The sequence below is a fragment of the Catharus ustulatus genome, chromosome 3, assembly GCF_009819885.2.
Source record: "Catharus ustulatus isolate bCatUst1 chromosome 3, bCatUst1.pri.v2, whole genome shotgun sequence".
Taxonomy (NCBI): Eukaryota; Metazoa; Chordata; class Aves; order Passeriformes; family Turdidae; genus Catharus; species Catharus ustulatus.
This window is the reverse complement of record NC_046223.1, coordinates 15,764,849-15,770,293: the sequence shown is the minus strand read 5'-3', so window position 1 is coordinate 15,770,293 and position 5,445 is coordinate 15,764,849.

The following is a 5,445-nucleotide window of genomic DNA, read 5'->3' as shown; positions in this document are numbered from 1 at the left end:
GGCCGGCCCCGCTCGCCTCCCGCCGCCTCTCGCTCGCCCCGGCTCGCCCGCAGCCCGCGGCACCGGCCCCGCGCCCCCGCCTCCTCCGCCCGCCTCCCCCCGCCCCGGGGCGGGATCGCCGCGGGGATGCTGCGCTCCGGCCCCCGGGAGCCTCCTTCCTCCTTGCTCTGACTGGGAAAGTTGGAGCTGCAAAGCCTCTACAGGTGGCTGGCAGGAGGTTTCCACGGGTTTTCAGAAGTTCTGGTCCCCGCAGTTCTACCTAGGAGCGATGCTGCCCGTTCCTAGCGGAAAGCTTCCCAGTGCCTCCTCTTCCTACTGGGAAAGCTGTGCAAGCACCAGTTTATCTGTCTGTGAACGTCTTTGAGAGCTCGTGCCTGAGGGAAAATACACCGCGTTTCTCTTAACGGGGTAAATGCTCATTGTGTGGATACAGCAGCCTTGTTACAAGATGGAAGTGTTTGGGATACAAAAGTCCATGTCAAACTGTCATTATTGCTGCTGTTGTTATTGTGTATTGCTACAACTGTAGCTTCAAGAATCTAGAAAGAAGCTAGTTAGAAGCTAGTTAGAAGTCAGGATCTTATTTGTGGTGAGTGATGGAGCAAGCCACCAAAAAGATAATTGTTCACAAGAGCAGGCTTTGTAAAATAAGTACAGTAGTTTCACGAATACAAGCCGCACGGATTATAAGCCGCACCCCCGGTGCCTCGACAATGTTGCTGTCTTTGTCAATAGATAAGCCGCACCCCGAATATTAGCCGCACTTTCGTTCGTCGCGAGAATCCGTGCGCAGCTTTCACAAATTGGCCAATTAGTAACAGGATCGCGGCATAGCGGGCTTTACTGGCTCGGGGCGGGGCCAGGAAGGCTCGGCCCGCTCATGGTTGCCGACGGGGCCGGGTGGCCCAGCTCAGCGCCACGGCTCAGCGGGGCTGGCCGGGTGGTGCTGCCGCCGCCGCCGCCGGGCTCGCTGGCCCCCCTCTCCCGTCAGCACCGCCCCACTGCCGCGTTCGCTCGCCCGGCTGGCAGGACTGCCGCCGCCGGGCTCGCCGCCCGCCCCGCTGCCGCTTTCGCTCGCCCCGCTGCCGCTTTCGCTCGCCCTGCGCCGCGCCTCGCGAGCGCCGCGCCCGCCCGGCCCCGCGGCGCTTCGGCGAGCCGCGAGCGGCGGCGCTTCGGCGAGCGGCGGCGCTTCGGCGAGCCGCGAGCGGCGGCGCTTCGGCGAGCGGCGGCGCTTTCGCGTGCCGCGAGCGGCGGCGCTTCGGCGAGCGGCGGCGCTTCGGCGAGCCGCGAGCGGCGGCGCTTTCGCGTGCCGCGAGCGGCGGCGCTTTGGCGAGCCGCGAGCGGCGGCGCTTCGGCGAGCGGCGGCGCTTCGGCGAGCCGCGAGCGGCGGCGCTTCGGCGAGCGGCGGCGCTTTCGCAAGCGGCGGCGCTTCGGCGAGCCGCGAGCGGCGGCGCTTTCGCGAGCGGCGGCGCTTCGGCGAGCGGCGGCGCTTCGGCGAGCCGCGAGCGGCGGCGCTTGCGAGCGGCGCTTTCGCTCGCCCCGCCGGCAGGGCTGCCGCCGCCGCCACCAGGCTCGCCGGCCGCCCCCTCCCGTCTGCACCGCCGCCGCGTTTCCTCGCCCTGGCCGACACTGCAGGCCCCCGCACCGCCGGGCTCCCCCACGCTGCTGGCCCCAATTCTGCTGGGCTTCCCCCGCTGCCAGGCAGCCCCACCCGCCGGCCTTCCTGCTTCTGCCATGCTCCCCTGCACTGCTAGCCCCAGTTCTCCCGGGCTCCCCCGCCATGCTGGCTCAGGCTCTGCCGCCCTCCCTGCCCCGCCCTGCTGGCTCAGGCTCTGCCGCCCGCCCCCGACACTGCTGGCCCCGCCTCTGCCAGGCTTTCCCACCTCTGCCGGGGCCGGCCGGGCTCCAGCTTGGCTTGGGGCTGCCGCGGGCTCTCACTTCCGTGTTGGCAGCTTTTAGAATTTTGTTAATAGATTAGCCGCCCCGGAATATTAGCCGCACTTCCGGGTTTCCACCAAAATTTTGGTCAAATTGGTGCGGCTTGTATTCGTGAAATTACTGTATAAGGGTATGGGTACATCATCCTATCCCTCTCTTCAAGTGTATCCAGGAAAAGTCAGTCAAGGAGGGAATGACCCAGCACCACATGGGATTTACCTGACAACAATTCTTCCAACTTTAAAATCATGGAATCAAATAATAAGGCCTTATACATTTCGGGAATAAAATGTGAGACAAGAAGGAGGCATGAGATGTGTGGTTCAGGGCATCCCTGTGTTCTCAGCAGGGACTGAGTCGTGGGGAATAGTTAGCAACTGCTAGGAACCTCCCTGGGCTGGCCCTCAACAGCATGACCTGCGTCCATCTGGACCAGCAGCTGGAACCAAATCTTGCACAGCAGGGTAGGGTGGCAAAGCCCTGCTTTGCTGTCCCTTCAGGAGCCCTCCCATCCACTCAGCCTTCTTCCTTCAGTGTCATCTGCTCCATGCTAGCTGATAGTGATGTTAGTTTTTATCCTGACCTTGCAGTGGTTATGGGATGTGCTCTGTCACTTTATTCTGGTGTGCTTGGCACACCCTTTTATCTTTTATCCAACACTGCAGCTGGGTGGTTCTGATGGATGGTCTGCCTAATTCCAGCTAGCATGTGCCTTTGTATTGATCTCGCCTCCTCCTCCCCCCACCCCCTATCATCTTTGAAATCCAGGAAAGTGATGGGGTTGTAAAATCAAGGGATCAGCTGAACTGTGCCAACTGGCAAATCTAAGATAACACTGTGCCCTTGTGCGGACCTGCAATTTCCTTGAGATCTGTCTGTGTGCCACTGCTGACCTTTTCCTGACACTCAGCTGCTAATAGGTTTCTGGGTTCCTGCAGTTTGATTTCCCACGGGAGGAATAATCAGTGAGGAAAAATCTGGTTATACTCTTGCATTATTTACATGTGCCCACATAGATTGATTTGAGGAGGAGACAGTCAAAGGACAAGCAAGAAAGTCCCATATCCAGACTCCTTCTTCTGCCAAGTCACTGGGTCCCAAGGAGGAGCTTGGTTACTGATTGACTGCGTGTGCACTTGGTGTGAAGGAGCAAACTCCCTTCTGCTGGGCAGTTTGCCTGCGCACAAAAGTGCCTATACTCCCCAAGTCAGGCAAGGTAGTGTATCATCATAAAAAACACCCCAAACCCAACAAAATTAAAAAGGAAATTTGTTTCCATCCTGGAAGACCATGGGGCAGCAGCATGGCTGAGTGACACCTGCTGTCACTCTTTGCCTGACTGGTCTCATGGGTTGCTTTCATTATCCACAACATTTGATGGTTTGCAGAATTTCACTGATGCTGAGATGCCTTTGAGGATGTTTTAAATGAGGATGTTAGAACAGTGTGTGGTGTTTGTTTCCCCAGCAGGGTCCCTGCCAGGAGAGGTGGTACTGCTCTGCCTGTGTCATGCCTGGCAGACAAGGCACCGTGAGTGCCTTCTGTGACCTTCAGGGCTTGCTGCCAGGTTGTGACGAGGAATTGTAGGGACAGGCTGGCCTCACTGAGATGTAACCATTTTGGGCAAAGGCTGTTTTGTATGAGCTTTTGTTTGCAGCTGTATGAGAGCTCCAGCTGGTTTGGGTATGAGCTGCACTCTTGTCTTTGGCCAACAATGCCGACATAGCACAGGCTGCAGGGGAATTTCTCTGTCCTTACCTTTCTTCTCTTTTGACTTCATCATTTTGGCCTCCAAGTAAAGTACCAGTGGCTGTGGGGTTTTTTGTAACTTAAGGCTCACTGAGGGCTGGGTTAGTGCTGCTATCAAGACATGTCAGATCTCTGAGCCGCCTCCTGCCCATTCAGCAAGTTTGGCATCACAGCTAGCTGCGTAATTATAAATCTTATATTTATAATATGTGTCATTATGCTCAGGTGTGTAAGAGTATATATCTTGTGATCAAATGCAAAAGCCATTTAATAATCTGTAACAGACATACTCAGTTGCATTCAGCCCACTGGTTTACATTTAGCCCCCTGAAAGTGCCCCCAAAACTGAGAAATGCTAACCATATATATAGAAATGTTTTGATGCCAGTTTTTTTAAACACACCTAAATTAGAACTGTAAGCAAAAAAAATTCATTTCTGATGGAAAGACATGATCCTTAATCATGCTGTGTGCAGATCTGTTTCTGAGTTAATATCTATTCGAGATGAAACAGTAATTATCTGTAGTACAGAGAGATATTCCTGTGTAGGTGTTTAACCTACACTGAGAGATGCAGGAGTAACAGCAGTTTATACATGGAGGAACCTTCTACAGCTCTGTAACTACTGCAAAACTACTACAAAGAGTTTCACACCTACATCCTTACATGGCTACATGATCATAATGAATGACAATATATATATTTTGTGCTTCAAGAAGCCATCTTTATTCTGCCAGTACTTAAGTGGGAGCTTGAGTTCGAGGGTTGAATATTCACTGGAGTTACAGGGAATTACAGATATGCCTGGTGTTACTCTTCTGCTCAAGTGCTGGCAGAGGCAGGGATTGCTTTACACATGTTGGAGTGCTCTCCTGAATCCTTGCCTCAAGGCTACTGTGCAGAAGTGTACGTGAACCCTTCTGCACAGAGGAATTGCAGGAGTGATAACAGCTGCCAGAGCTGCAGCTGTAGGCTGTAGGTTTGCTCTGTACAGGCAAAAAAATGCCAACAGGAAAAGCCTCCAGTCCTTACTCCTTTGGCTCCGCCACTGACCTGAAATGTGGGGTTGATGGAGTAAGGACTGGCACATCTGGCTTGGAGGGGCTGGTACAAAGTTTTTCACTCAGGGCTGCAACCTGTCAGCCCACTTTGTTCAGGAGCAACCCAGAACTCGCAGTTATTTTAGACCCAGTTTAGGCCAGTTATTCTAATTTACTATCTTTCCTTGTCTTTCCCCATTTATTAACCTTAACATGCCTTTTTGCAGTTCTTCAGAGAAGTGGTGCCAGTGGAATACTCCTGTGCAGAAAAAATTGGTTTTGAGACACAGAACACAGCTAATTACAGTGCTACAATTAGCTGAATGCCCTTAACAGAGTCCAAGGGGGGAAATCACAGTGCAGCATCTGCTGTAACATATGCTTTCCTAGATTCTAGAAGATAACAGTGAGCATGTAGCATGAGCATAGACTGTGCTTTCTGCCTGAAAAGCAGAGCAGCCCGCAGATGCTCCAGTATTTCTTCTACCCAGCCTCTGTTAGAGACCTCTGATGCTGAGTACATCTGTCAGGAGGAATTATGTTGGGTTTTGTTTGGCTTTAGCCTCCTACATGCAGACTGACTTATAAAGATGCAATGGTGGTTCAGATCCCATCATTCCTGAGTGCACACTTCATCCTAAGGGCAGGTATCACACCAAGAGCAGCACAGAGGTAACAGGCAGCATGGCACATCACAGGAGTTTGTGCTCACTGCTT